The sequence below is a fragment of the Mycteria americana genome, chromosome 8 (assembly GCF_035582795.1).
Source record: "Mycteria americana isolate JAX WOST 10 ecotype Jacksonville Zoo and Gardens chromosome 8, USCA_MyAme_1.0, whole genome shotgun sequence".
NCBI lineage: Eukaryota > Metazoa > Chordata > Aves > Ciconiiformes > Ciconiidae > Mycteria > Mycteria americana.
In genome coordinates this window covers 24877746-24892756 of record NC_134372.1, presented here as the reverse complement: position 1 = coordinate 24892756, position 15011 = coordinate 24877746, and positions in this window count along the sequence as shown.

Here is a 15011-nt window from a genome sequence, read left to right as displayed (position 1 = left end):
GAAATACACAGTGTTGCCCCTTTACGAACGAAAGCTTTTGTAGAAAGCGAATGTCTGTCTATCAGCGAATGCAGTTCCAAGGGGCAGTGAAAACCAGCTACAGCTTTCCGTGCTGGCAGCTTTCCTGTGGGCGCAATCGCTGGACGTTTCGAATTTGGCAACCGGGCTCTGCGAGAGAGAAATACACAGTGTTGCCCCTTTACGAATGAAAGCTTTTGTAGAAAGCGAATGTCTGTCTATCAGCGAATGCAGTTCCAAGGGGCAGTGAAAACCAGCTACAGCTTTCCGTGCTGGCAGCTTTCCTGTGGGCGCAATCGCTGGACGTTTCGAATTTGGCAACCGGGCTCTGCGAGAGAGAAATACACAGTGTTGCCCCTGTAGCAACGAAAGCGTTTGTAGAAAGCGAATGTCTGTCTATCAGCGAATGCAGTTCCAAGGGGCAGTGAAAACCAGCTACAGCTTTCCGTGCTGGCAGCTTTCCTGTGGGCGCAATCGCTGGACGTTTCGAATTTGGCAACCGGGCTCTGCGAGAGAGAAATACATAGTCTTGCCCCTTTACCAACGAAAGCTTTTGTAGAAAGCGAATGTCTGTCTATCAGCGAATGCAGTTCCAAGGGGCAGTGAAAACCAGCTACAGCTTTCCGTGCTGGCAGCTTTCCTGTGGGCGCAATCGCTGGACGTTTCGAATTTGGCAACCGGGCTCTGCGAGAGAGAAATACAAAGTGTTGCCCCTTTACCAACGAAAGCTTTTGTAGAAAGCGAATGTCTGTCTATCAGCGAATGCAGTTCCAAGGGGCAGTGAAAACCAGCTACAGCTTTCCGTGCTGGCAGCTTTCCTGTGGGCGCAATCGCTGGACGTTTCGAATTTGGCAACCGGGCTCTGCGAGAGAGAAATACACAGTGTTGCCCCATTACCAACAAAAGCTTTTGTAGAAAGCGAATGTCTGTCTATCAGCGAATGCAGTTCCAAGGGGCAGTGAAAACCAGCTACAGCTTTCCGTGCTCGCAGCTTTCCTGTGGGCGCAATCGCTGGACGTTTCGAATTTGGCAACCGGGCTCTGCGAGAGAGAAATACACAGTGTTGCCCCTGTAGCAACGAAAGCTTTTGTAGAAAGCGAATGTCTGTCTATCAGCGAATGCAGTTCCAAGGGGCAGTGAAAACCAGCTACAGCTTTCCGTGCTGGCAGCTTTCCTGTGGGCGCAATCGCTGGACGTTTCGAATTTGGCAACCGGGCTCTGCGAGAGAGAAATACACAGTGTTGCCCCTTTACCAACGAAAGCTTTTATAGAAAGCGAATGTCTGTCTATCAGCGAATGCAGTTCCAAGGGGCAGTGAAAACCAGCTACAGCTTTCCGTGCTGGCAGCTTTCCTGTGGGCGCAATCGCTGGACGTTTCGAATTTGGCAACTGGGCTCTGCGAGAGAGAAATACACAGTGTTGCCCCTTTACGAAGGCAAGGTTTTGCAGAAAGCGAATGTCTGTCTATCAGCGAATGCAGTTCCAAGGGGCAGTGAAAACCAGCTACAGCTTTCCGTGCTGGCAGCTTTCCTGTGGGCGCAATCGCTGGACGTTTCGAATTTGGCAACCGGGCTCTGCGAGAGAGAAATACACAGTGTTGCCCCTTTAGGAACGAAAGCTTTTGTAGAAAGCGAATGTCTGTCTATCAGCGAATGCAGTTCCAAGGGGCAGTGAAAACCAGCTACAGCTTTCCGTGCTGGCAGCTTTCCTGTGGGCGCAATCGCTGGACGTTTCGAATTTGGCAACCGGGCTCTGCGAGAGAGAAATACACACTGTTGCCCCTTTACCAACGAAAGCTTTTGTACAAAGCGAATGTCTGTTTATCAGCGAATGCAGTTCCAAGGGGCAGTGAAAACCAGCTACAGCTTTCCGTGCTGGCAGCTTTCCTGTGGGCGCAATCGCTGGACGTTTCGAATTTGGCAACCGGGCTCTGCGAGAGAGAAATACACAGTGTTGCCCCTTTACGAACGAAAGCTTTTGTAGAAAGCGAATGTCTGTCTATCAGCGAATGCAGTTCCAAGGGGCAGTGAAAACCAGCTACAGCTTTCCGTGCTGGCAGCTTTCCTGTGGGCGCAATCGCTGGACGTTTCGAATTTGGCAACCGGGCTCTGCGAGAGAGAAATACACAGACTTGCCCCTTTACCAACGAAAGCTTTTGTAGAAAGCGAATGTCTGTCTATCAGCGAATGCAGTTCCAAGGGGCAGTGAAAACCAGCTACAGCTTTCCGTGCTGGCAGCTTTCCTGTGGGCGCAATCGCTGGACGTTTCGAATTTGGCAACCGGGCTCTGCGAGAGAGAAATACACAGTGTTGCCCCTTTACCAACGAAAGCTTTTGTACAAAGCGAATGTCTGTTTATCAGCGAATGCAGTTCCAAGGGGCAGTGAAAACCAGCTACAGCTTTCCGTGCTGGCAGCTTTCCTGTGGGCGCAATCGCTGGACGTTTCGAATTTGGCAACCGGGCTCTGCGAGAGAGAAATACACAGTGTTGCACCTTTACCAACGAAAGCTTTTGTAGAAAGCGAATGTCTGTCTATCAGCGAATGCAGTTCCAAGGGGCAGTGAAAACCAGCTACAGCTTTCCGTGCTGGCAGCTTTCCTGTGGGCGCAATCGCTGGACGTTTCGAATTTGGCAACCGGGCTCTGCGAGAGAGAAATACACAGTGTTGCCCCTTTACGAACGAAAGCTTTTGTAGAAAGCGAATGTCTGTCTATCAGCGAATGCAGTTCCAAGGGGCAGTGAAAACCAGCTACAGCTTTCCGTGCTGGCAGCTTTCCTGTGGGCGCAATCGCTGGACGTTTCGAATTTGGCAACCGGGCTCTGCGAGAGAGAAATACACAGTGTTGCCCCTTTACGAATGAAAGCTTTTGTAGAAAGCGAATGTCTGTCTATCAGCGAATGCAGTTCCAAGGGGCAGTGAAAACCAGCTACAGCTTTCCGTGCTGGCAGCTTTCCTGTGGGCGCAATCGCTGGACGTTTCGAATTTGGCAACCGGGCTCTGCGAGAGAGAAATACACAGTGTTGCCCCTGTAGCAACGAAAGCGTTTGTAGAAAGCGAATGTCTGTCTATCAGCGAATGCAGTTCCAAGGGGCAGTGAAAACCAGCTACAGCTTTCCGTGCTGGCAGCTTTCCTGTGGGCGCAATCGCTGGACGTTTCGAATTTGGCAACCGGGCTCTGCGAGAGAGAAATACATAGTCTTGCCCCTTTACCAACGAAAGCTTTTGTAGAAAGCGAATGTCTGTCTATCAGCGAATGCAGTTCCAAGGGGCAGTGAAAACCAGCTACAGCTTTCCGTGCTGGCAGCTTTCCTGTGGGCGCAATCGCTGGACGTTTCGAATTTGGCAACCGGGCTCTGCGAGAGAGAAATACAAAGTGTTGCCCCTTTACCAACGAAAGCTTTTGTAGAAAGCGAATGTCTGTCTATCAGCGAATGCAGTTCCAAGGGGCAGTGAAAACCAGCTACAGCTTTCCGTGCTGGCAGCTTTCCTGTGGGCGCAATCGCTGGACGTTTCGAATTTGGCAACCGGGCTCTGCGAGAGAGAAATACACAGTGTTGCCCCATTACCAACAAAAGCTTTTGTAGAAAGCGAATGTCTGTCTATCAGCGAATGCAGTTCCAAGGGGCAGTGAAAACCAGCTACAGCTTTCCGTGCTCGCAGCTTTCCTGTGGGCGCAATCGCTGGACGTTTCGAATTTGGCAACCGGGCTCTGCGAGAGAGAAATACACAGTGTTGCCCCTGTAGCAACGAAAGCTTTTGTAGAAAGCGAATGTCTGTCTATCAGCGAATGCAGTTCCAAGGGGCAGTGAAAACCAGCTACAGCTTTCCGTGCTGGCAGCTTTCCTGTGGGCGCAATCGCTGGACGTTTCGAATTTGGCAACCGGGCTCTGCGAGAGAGAAATACACAGTGTTGCCCCTTTACCAACGAAAGCTTTTATAGAAAGCGAATGTCTGTCTATCAGCGAATGCAGTTCCAAGGGGCAGTGAAAACCAGCTACAGCTTTCCGTGCTGGCAGCTTTCCTGTGGGCGCAATCGCTGGACGTTTCGAATTTGGCAACTGGGCTCTGCGAGAGAGAAATATACAGTGTTGCCCCTTTACGAAGGCAAGGTTTTGCAGAAAGCGAATGTCTGTCTATCAGCGAATGCAGTTCCAAGGGGCAGTGAAAACCAGCTACAGCTTTCCGTGCTGGCAGCTTTCCTGTGGGCGCAATCGCTGGACGTTTCGAATTTGGCAACCGGGCTCTGCGAGAGAGAAATACACAGACTTGCCCCTTTACCAACGAAAGCTTTTGTAGAAAGCGAATGTCTGTCTATCAGCGAATGCAGTTCCAAGGGGCAGTGAAAACCAGCTACAGCTTTCCGTGCTGGCAGCTTTCCTGTGGGCGCAATCGCTGGACGTTTCGAATTTGGCAACCGGGCTCTGCGAGAGAGAAATACACAGTGTTGTCCCTTTACAAACGAAAGCTTTTGTAGAAAACGAATGTCTGTCTATCAGCGAATGCAGTTCCAAGGGGCAGTGAAAACCAGCTATAGCTTTCCGTGCTGGCAGCTTTCCTGTGGGCGCAATCGCTGGACGTTTCGAATTTGGCAACCGGGCTCTGCGAGAGAGAAATACACAGTGTTGCCCCTTTACCAACGAAAGCTTTTGTAGAAAACGAATGTCTGTCTATCAGCGAATGCAGTTCCAAGGCGCAGTGAAAACCAGCTACAGCTTTCCGTGCTGGCAGCTTTCCTGTGGGCGCAATCGCTGGACGTTTCGAATTTGGCAACCGGGCTCTGCCAGAGAGAAATACACAGTGTTGCCCCTGTAGCAACGAAAGCGTTTGTAGAAAGCGAATGTCTGTCTATCAGCGAATGCAGTTCCAAGGGGCAGTGAAAACCAGCTATAGCTTTCCGTGCTGGCAGCTTTCCTGTGGGCGCAATCGCTGGACGTTTCGAATTTGGCAACCGGGCTCTGCGAGAGAGAAATACACAGTGTTGCCCCTGTAGCAACGAAAGCGTTTGTAGAAAGCGAATGTCTCTCTATCAGCGAATGCAGTTCCAAGGGGCAGTGAAAACCAGCTAGAGCTTTCCGTGCTGGCAGCTTTCCTGTGGGCGCAATCGCTGGACGTTTCGAATTTGGCAACCGGGCTCTGCGAGAGAGAAATACACAGTGTTGCCCCTTACGAAGGCAAGGTTTTACAGAAAGCGAATGTCTGTCTATCTGCGAATGCAGTTCCAAGGGGCAGTGAAAACCAGCTACAGCTTTCCGTGCTGGCAGCTTTCCTGTGGGCGCAATCGCTGGACGTTTCGATTTGGCAACCGGGCTCTGCGAGAGAGAAATACACAGTGTTGCCCCTTACGAAGGCAAGGTTTTACAGAAAGCGAATGTCTATCTATCAGCGAATGCAGTTCCAAGGGGCAGTGAAAACCAGCTACAGCTTTCCGTGCTGGCAGCTTTCCTGTGGGCGCAATCGCTGGACGTTTCGAATTTGGCAACCGGGCTCTGCGAGAGAGAAATACACAGTGTTGCCCCTTTACCAACGAAAGCTTTTGTAGAAAGCGAATGTCTGTCTATCAGCGAATGCAGTTCCAAGGGGCAGTGAAAACCAGCTACAGCTTTCCGTGCTGGCAGCTTTCCTGTGGGCGCAATCGCTGGACGTTTCGAATTTGGCAACCGGGCTCTGCGAGAGAGAAATACACAGTGTTGCCCCTTTACCAACGAAAGCTTTTGTAGAAAACGAATGTCTGTCTATCAGCGAATGCAGTTCCAAGGGGCAGTGAAAACCAGCTACAGCTTTCCGTGCTGGCAGCTTTCCTGTGGGCGCAATCGCTGGACGTTTCGAATTTGGCAACCGGGCTCTGCGAGAGAGAAATACACAGTGTTGCCCCTTTACCAACGAAAGCGTTTGTAGAAAGCGAATGTCTGTCTATCAGCGAATGCAGTTCCAAGGGGCAGTGAAAACCAGCTACAGCTTTCCGTGCTGGCAGCTTTCCTGTGGGCGCAATCGCTGGACGTTTCGAATTTGGCAACCGGGCTCTGCGAGAGAGAAATACACAGTGTTGCCCCTTTACCAACGAAAGCGTTTGTAGAAAGCGAATGTCTGTCTATCAGCGAATGCAGTTCCAAGGGGCAGTGAAAACCAGCTACAGCTTTCCGTGCTGGCAGCTTTCCTGTGGGCGCAATCGCTGGACGTTTCGAATTTGGCAACCGGGCTCTGCGAGAGAGAAATACACAGACTTGCCCCTTTACCAACGAAAGCTTTTGTAGAAAGCGAATGTCTGTCTATCAGCGAATGCAGTTCCAAGGGGCAGTGAAAACCAGCTACAGCTTTCCGTGCTGGCAGCTTTCCTGTGGGCGCAATCGCTGGACGTTTCGAATTTGGCAACCGGGCTCTGCGAGAGAGAAATACACAGTGTTGTCCCTTTACGAACGAAAGCTTTTGTAGAAAACGAATGTCTGTCTATCAGCGAATGCAGTTCCAAGGGGCAGTGAAAACCAGCTACAGCTTTCTGTGCTGGCAGCTTTCCTGTGGGCGCAATCGCTGGACGTTTCGAATTTGGCAACCGGGCTCTGCGAGAGAGAAATACACAGACTTGCCCCTTTACCAACGAAAGCTTTTGTAGAAAGCGAATGTCTGTCTATCAGCGAATGCAGTTCCAAGGGGCAGTGAAAACCAGCTACAGCTTTCCGTGCTGGCAGCTTTCCTGTGGGCGCAATCGCTGGACGTTTCGAATTTGGCAACCGGGCTCTGCGAGAGAGAAATACACACTGTTGCCCCTTTACCAACGAAAGCTTTTGTAGAAAGCGAATGTCTGTTTATCAGCGAATGCAGTTCCAAGGGGCAGTGAAAACCAGCTACAGCTTTCCGTGCTGGCAGCTTTCCTGTGGGCGCAATCGCTGGACGTTTCGAATTTGGCAACCGGGCTCTGCGAGAGAGAAATACACAGTGTTGCCCCTTTACAAACGAAAGCTTTTGTAGAAAGCGAATGTCTGTCTATCAGCGAATGCAGTTCCAAGGGGCAGTGAAAACCAGCTACAGCTTTCCGTGCTGGCAGCTTTCCTGTGGGCGCAATCGCTGGACGTTTCGAATTTGGCAACCGGGCTCTGCGAGAGAGAAATACACAGTCTTACCCCTTTACCAACAAAAGCTTTTGTAGAAAGCGAATGTCTGTCTATCAGCGAATGCAGTTCCAAGGGGCAGTGAAAACCAGCTACAGCTTTCCGTGCTGGCAGCTTTCCTGTGGCGCAATCGCTGGACGTTTCGAATTTGGCAACAGGGCTCTGCGAGAGAGAAATACACAGTGTTGCCCCTTTACCAACGAAAGCTTTTGTACAAAGCGAATGTCTGTTTATCAGCGAATGCAGTTCCAAGGGGCAGTGAAAACCAGCTACAGCTTTCCGTGCTGGCAGCTTTCCTGTGGGCGCAATCGCTGGACGTTTAGAATTTGGCAACCGGGCTCTGCGAGAGAGAAATACACACTGTTGCCCCTTTACCAACGAAAGCTTTTGTAGAAAGCGAATGTCTGTCTATCAGCGAATGCAGTTCCAAGGGGCAGTGAAAACCAGCTACAGCTTTCCGTGCTGGCAGCTTTCCTGTGGGCGCAATCGCTGGACGTTTCGAATTTGGCAACCGGGCTCTGCGAGAGAGAAATACACAGTGTTGCCCCTTTACCAACGAAAGCTTTTGTAGAAAACGAATGTCTGTCTATCAGCGAATGCAGTTCCAAGGGGCAGTGAAAACCAGCTACAGCTTTCCGTGCTGACAGCTTTCCTGTGGGCGCAATCGCTGGACGTTTCGAATTTGGCAACCGGGCTCTGCGAGAGAGAAATACACAGACTTGCCCCTTTACCAACGAAAGCTTTTGTAGAAAGCGAATGTCTGTCTATCAGCGAATGCAGTTCCAAGGGGCAGTGAAAACCAGCTACAGCTTTCCGTGCTGGCAGCTTTCCTGTGGGCGCAATCGCTGGACGTTTCGAATTTGGCAACCGGGCTCTGCGAGAGAGAAATACACACTGTTGCCCCTTTACCAACGAAAGCTTTTGTAGAAAGCGAATGTCTGTTTATCAGCGAATGCAGTTCCAAGGGGCAGTGAAAACCAGCTACAGCTTTCCGTGCTGGCAGCTTTCCTGTGGGCGCAATCGCTGGACGTTTCGAATTTGGCAACCGGGCTCTGCGAGAGAGAAATACACAGACTTGCCCCTTTACCAACGAAAGCTTTTGTAGAAAGCGAATGTCTGTCTATCAGCGAATGCAGTTCCAAGGGGCAGTGAAAACCAGCTACAGCTTTCCGTGCTGGCAGCTTTCCTGTGGGCGCAATCGCTGGAGGTTTCGAATTTGGCAACCGGGCTCTGCGAGAGAGAAATACACAGTCTTACCCCTTTACCAACAAAAGCTTTTGTAGAAAGCGAATGTCTGTCTATCAGCGAATGCAGTTCCAAGGGGCAGTGAAAACCAGCTACAGCTTTCCGTGCTGGCAGCTTTCCTGTGGGCGCAATCGCTGGACGTTTCGAATTTGGCAACCGGGCTCTGCGAGAGAGAAATACACAGTGTTGCCCCTTTACCAACGAAAGCTTTTGTAGAAAGCGAATGTATGTCTATCAGCGAATGCCTGTCTATCAGCGAATGCAGTTCCAAGGGGCAGTGAAAACCAGCTACAGCTTTCCGTGCTGGCAGCTTTCCTGTGGGCGCAATCGCTGGACGTTTCGAATTTGGCAACCGGGCTCTGCGAGAGAGAAATACACAGTGTTGCCCCTTTACCAACGAAAGCTTTTGTAGAAAACGAATGTCTGTCTATCAGCGAATGCAGTTCCAAGGGGCAGTGAAAACCAGCTACAGCTTTCCGTGCTGACAGCTTTCCTGTGGGCGCAATCGCTGGACGTTTCGAATTTGGCAACCGGGCTCTGCGAGAGAGAAATACACAGACTTGCCCCTTTACCAACGAAAGCTTTTGTAGAAAGCGAATGTCTGTCTATCAGCGAATGCAGTTCCAAGGGGCAGTGAAAACCAGCTACAGCTTTCCGTGCTGGCAGCTTTCCTGTGGGCGCAATCGCTGGACGTTTCGAATTTGGCAACCGGGCTCTGCGAGAGAGAAATACACAGTGTTGCCCCTTTACCAACGAAAGCTTTTGTAGAAAGCGAATGTCTGTCTATCAGCGAATGCAGTTCCAAGGGGCAGTGAAAACCAGCTACAGCTTTCCGTGCTGGCAGCTTTCCTGTGGGCGCAATCGCTGGACGTTTCGAAATTGGCAACCGGGCTCTGCGAGAGAGAAATACACAGTGTTGCCCCTTTACGAATGAAAGCTTTTGTAGAAAGCGAATGTCTGTCTATCAGCGAATGCAGTTCCAAGGGGCAGTGAAAACCAGCTACAGCTTTCCGTGCTGGCAGCTTTCCTGTGGGCGCAATCGCTGGACGTTTCGAATTTGGCAACCGGGCTCTGCGAGAGAGAAATACACACTGTTGCCCCTGTAGCAACGAAAGCGTTTGTAGAAAGCGAATGTCTGTCTATCAGCGAATGCAGTTCCAAGGGGCAGTGAAAACCAGCTACAGCTTTCCGTGCTGGCAGCTTTCCTGTGGGCGCAATCGCTGGACGTTTCGAATTTGGCAACCGGGCTCTGCGAGAGAGAAATACACAGTGTTGCCCCTTTACGAAGGCAAGGTTTTGCAGAAAGCGAATGTCTGTCTATCAGCGAATGCAGTTCCAAGGGGCAGTGAAAACCAGCTACAGCTTTCCGTGCTGGCAGCTTTCCTGTGGGCGCAATCGCTGGACGTTTCGAATTTGGCAACCGGGCTCTGCGAGAGAGAAATACACAGTGTTGCCCCTTTACCAACGAAAGCTTTTGTAGAAAGCGAATGTCTGTCTATCAGCGAATGCAGTTCCAAGGGGCAGTGAAAACCAGCTACAGCTTTCCGTGCTGGCAGCTTTCCTGTGGGCGCAATCGCTGGACGTTTCGAATTTGGCAACCGGGCTCTGCGAGAGAGAAATACACAGTGTTGCCCCTTTACCAACGAAAGCTTTTGTACAAAGCGAATGTCTGTTTATCAGCGAATGCAGTTCCAAGGGGCAGTGAAAACCAGCTACAGCTTTCCGTGCTGGCAGCTTTCCTGTGGGCGCAATCGCTGGACGTTTAGAATTTGGCAACCGGGCTCTGCGAGAGAGAAATACACACTGTTGCCCCTTTACCAACGAAAGCTTTTGTAGAAAGCGAATGTCTGTCTATCAGCGAATGCAGTTCCAAGGGGCAGTGAAAACCAGCTACAGCTTTCCGTGCTGGCAGCTTTCCTGTGGGCGCAATCGCTGGACGTTTCGAATTTGGCAACCGGGCTCTGCGAGAGAGAAATACACAGTGTTGCCCCTTTACCAACGAAAGCTTTTGTAGAAAACGAATGTCTGTCTATCAGCGAATGCAGTTCCAAGGGGCAGTGAAAACCAGCTACAGCTTTCCGTGCTGACAGCTTTCCTGTGGGCGCAATCGCTGGACGTTTAGAATTTGGCAACCGGGCTCTGCGAGAGAGAAATACACAGACTTGCCCCTTTACCAACGAAAGCTTTTGTAGAAAGCGAATGTCTGTCTATCAGCGAATGCAGTTCCAAGGGGCAGTGAAAACCAGCTACAGCTTTCCGTGCTGGCAGCTTTCCTGTGGGCGCAATCGCTGGACGTTTCGAATTTGGCAACCGGGATCTGCGAGAGAGAAATACACAGTGTTGCCCCTTTACCAACGAAAGCTTTTGTAGAAAGCGAATGTCTGTCTATCAGCGAATGCAGTTCCAAGGGGCAGTGAAAACCAGCTACAGCTTTCCGTGCTGGCAGCTTTCCTGTGGGCGCAATCGCTGGACGTTTCGAATTTGGCAACCGGGCTCTGCGAGAGAGAAATACACAGTGTTGCCCCTTTACGAATGAAAGCTTTTGTAGAAAGCGAATGTCTGTCTATCAGCGAATGCAGTTCCAAGGGGCAGTGAAAACCAGCTACAGCTTTCCGTGCTGGCAGCTTTCCTGTGGGCGCAATCGCTGGACGTTTCGAATTTGGCAACCGGGCTCTGCGAGAGAGAAATACACACTGTTGCCCCTGTAGCAACGAAAGCGTTTGTAGAAAGCGAATGTCTGTCTATCAGCGAATGCAGTTCCAAGGGGCAGTGAAAACCAGCTACAGCTTTCCGTGCTGGCAGCTTTCCTGTGGGCGCAATCGCTGGACGTTTCGAATTTGGCAACCGGGCTCTGCGAGAGAGAAATACACAGTGTTGCCCCTTTACGAAGGCAAGGTTTTGCAGAAAGCGAATGTCTGTCTAGCAGCGAATGCAGTTCCAAGGGGCAGTGAAAACCAGCTACAGCTTTCCGTGCTGGCAGCTTTCCTGTGGGCGCAATCGCTGGACGTTTCGAATTTGGCAACCGGGCTCTGCGAGAGAGAAATACACAGTGTTGCCCCTTTACCAACGAAAGCTTTTGTAGAAAGCGAATGTCTGTCTATCAGCGAATGCAGTTCCAAGGGGCAGTGAAAACCAGCTACAGCTTTCCGTGCTGGCAGCTTTCCTGTGGGCGCAATCGCTGGACGTTTCGAATTTGGCAACCGGGCTCTGCGAGAGAGAAATACACAGTGTTGCCCCTTTACGAACGAAAGCTTTTGTAGAAAGCGAATGTCTGTCTATCAGCGAATGCAGTTCCAAGGGGCAGTGAAAACCAGCTACAGCTTTCCGTGATGGCAGCTTTCCTGTGGGCGCAATCGCTGGACGTTTCGAATTTGGCAACCGGGCTCTGCGAGAGAGAAATACACAGTGTTGCCCCTTTACGAATGAAAGCTTTTGTAGAAAGCGAATGTCTGTCTATCAGCGAATGCAGTTCCAAGGGGCAGTGAAAACCAGCTACAGCTTTCCGTGCTGGCAGCTTTCCTGTGGGCGCAATCGCTGGACGTTTCGAATTTGGCAACCGGGCTCTGCGAGAGAGAAATACACACTGTTGCCCCTGTAGCAACGAAAGCGTTTGTAGAAAGCGAATGTCTGTCTATCAGCGAATGCAGTTCCAAGGGGCAGTGAAAACCAGCTACAGCTTTCCGTGCTGGCAGCTTTCCTGTGGGCGCAATCGCTGGACGTTTCGAATTTGGCAACCGGGCTCTGCGAGAGAGAAATACACACTGTTGCCCCTTTACCAACAAAAGCTTTTGTAGAAAGCGAATGTCTGTCTATCAGTGAATGCAGTTCCAAGGGGCAGTGAAAACCAGCTACAGCTTTCCGTGCTGGCAGCTTTCCTGTGGGCGCAATCGCTGGACGTTTAGAATTTGGCAACCGGGCTCTGCGAGAGAGAAATACACACTGTTGCCCCTTTACCAACGAAAGCTTTTGTAGAAAGCGAATGTCTGTCTATCAGCGAATGCAGTTCCAAGGCGCAGTGAAAACCAGCTACAGCTTTCCGTGCTGGCAGCTTTCCTGTGGGCGCAATCGCTGGACGTTTCGAATTTGGCAACAGGGCTCTGCGAGAGAGAAATACACAGTGTTGCCCCTTTACCAACGAAAGCTTTTGTAGAAAACGAATGTCTGTCTATCAGCGAATGCAGTTCCAAGGGGCAGTGAAAACCAGCTACAGCTTTCCGTGCTGACAGCTTTCCTGTGGGCGCAATCGCTGGACGTTTCGAATTTGGCAACCGGGCTCTGCGAGAGAGAAATACACAGACTTGCCCCTTTACCAACGAAAGCTTTTGTAGAAAGCGAATGTCTGTCTATCAGCGAATGCAGTTCCAAGGGGCAGTGAAAACCAGCTACAGCTTTCCGTGCTGGCAGCTTTCCTGTGGGCGCAATCGCTGGACGTTTCGAATTTGGCAACCGGGCTCTGCGAGAGAGAAATACACACTGTTGCCCCTTTACCAACGAAAGCTTTTATAGAAAGCGAATGTCTGTTTATCAGCGAATGCAGTTCCAAGGGGCAGTGAAAACCAGCTACAGCTTTCCGTGCTGGCAGCTTTCCTGTGGGCGCAATCGCTGGACGTTTCGAATTTGGCAACCGGGCTCTGCGAGAGAGAAATACACAGACTTGCCCCTTTACCAACGAAAGCTTTTGTAGAAAGCGAATGTCTGTCTATCAGCGAATGCAGTTCCAAGGGGCAGTGAAAACCAGCTACAGCTTTCCGTGCTGGCAGCTTTCCTGTGGGCGCAATCGCTGGAGGTTTCGAATTTGGCAACCGGGCTCTGCGAGAGAGAAATACACAGTCTTACCCCTTTACCAACAAAAGCTTTTGTAGAAAGCGAATGTCTGTCTATCAGCGAATGCAGTTCCAAGGGGCAGTGAAAACCAGCTACAGCTTTCCGTGCTGGCAGCTTTCCTGTGGGCGCAATCGCTGGACGTTTCGAATTTGGCAACCGGGCTCTGCGAGAGAGAAATACACAGTGTTGCCCCTTTACCAACGAAAGCTTTTGTACAAAGCGAATGTCTGTTTATCAGCGAATGCAGTTCCAAGGGGCAGTGAAAACCAGCTACAGCTTTCCGTGCTGGCAGCTTTCCTGTGGGCGCAATCGCTGGACGTTTAGAATTTGGCAACCGGGCTCTGCGAGAGAGAAATACACACTGTTGCCCCTTTACCAACGAAAGCTTTTGTAGAAAGCGAATGTCTGTCTATCAGCGAATGCAGTTCCAAGGGGCAGTGAAAACCAGCTACAGCTTTCCGTGCTGGCAGCTTTCCTGTGGGCGCAATCGCTGGACGTTTCGAATTTGGCAACCGGGCTCTGCGAGAGAGAAATACACAGTGTTGCCCCTTTACCAACGAAAGCTTTTGTAGAAAACGAATGTCTGTCTATCAGCGAATGCAGTTCCAAGGGGCAGTGAAAACCAGCTACAGCTTTCCGTGCTGACAGCTTTCCTGTGGGCGCAATCGCTGGACGTTTCGAATTTGGCAACCGGGCTCTGCGAGAGAGAAATACACAGACTTGCCCCTTTACCAACGAAAGCTTTTGTAGAAAGCGAATGTCTGTCTATCAGCGAATGCAGTTCCAAGGGGCAGTGAAAACCAGCTACAGCTTTCCGTGCTGGCAGCTTTCCTGTGGGCGCAATCGCTGGACGTTTCGAATTTGGCAACCGGGCTCTGCGAGAGAGAAATACACAGTGTTGCCCCTTTACCAACGAAAGCTTTTGTAGAAAGCGAATGTCTGTCTATCAGCGAATGCAGTTCCAAGGGGCAGTGAAAACCAGCTACAGCTTTCCGTGCTGGCAGCTTTCCTGTGGGCGCAATCGCTGGACGTTTCGAAATTGGCAACCGGGCTCTGCGAGAGAGAAATACACAGTGTTGCCCCTTTACGAATGAAAGCTTTTGTAGAAAGCGAATGTCTGTCTATCAGCGAATGCAGTTCCAAGGGGCAGTGAAAACCAGCTACAGCTTTCCGTGCTGGCAACTTTCCTGTGGGCGCAATCGCTGGACGTTTCGAATTTGGCAACCGGGCTCTGCGAGAGAGAAATACACACTGTTGCCCCTGTAGCAACGAAAGCGTTTGTAGAAAGCGAATGTCTGTCTATCAGCGAATGCAGTTCCAAGGGGCAGTGAAAACCAGCTACAGCTTTCCGTGCTGGCAGCTTTCCTGTGGGCGCAATCGCTGGACGTTTCGAATTTGGCAACCGGGCTCTGCGAGAGAGAAATACACAGTGTTGCCCCTTTACGAAGGCAAGGTTTTGCAGAAAGCGAATGTCTGTCTATCAGCGAATGCAGTTCCAAGGGGCAGTGAAAACCAGCTACAGCTTTCCGTGCTGGCAGCTTTCCTGTGGGCGCAATCGCTGGACGTTTCGAATTTGGCAACCGGGCTCTGCGAGAGAGAAATACACAGTGTTGCCCCTTTACCAACGAAAGCTTTTGTAGAAAGCGAATGTCTGTCTATCAGCGAATGCAGTTCCAAGGGGCAGTGAAAACCAGCTACAGCTTTCCGTGCTGGCAGCTTTCCTGTGGGCGCAATCGCTGGACGTTTCGAATTTGGCAACCGGGCTCTGCGAGAGAGAAATACACAGTGTTGCCCCTTTACCAACGAAAGCTTTTGTACAA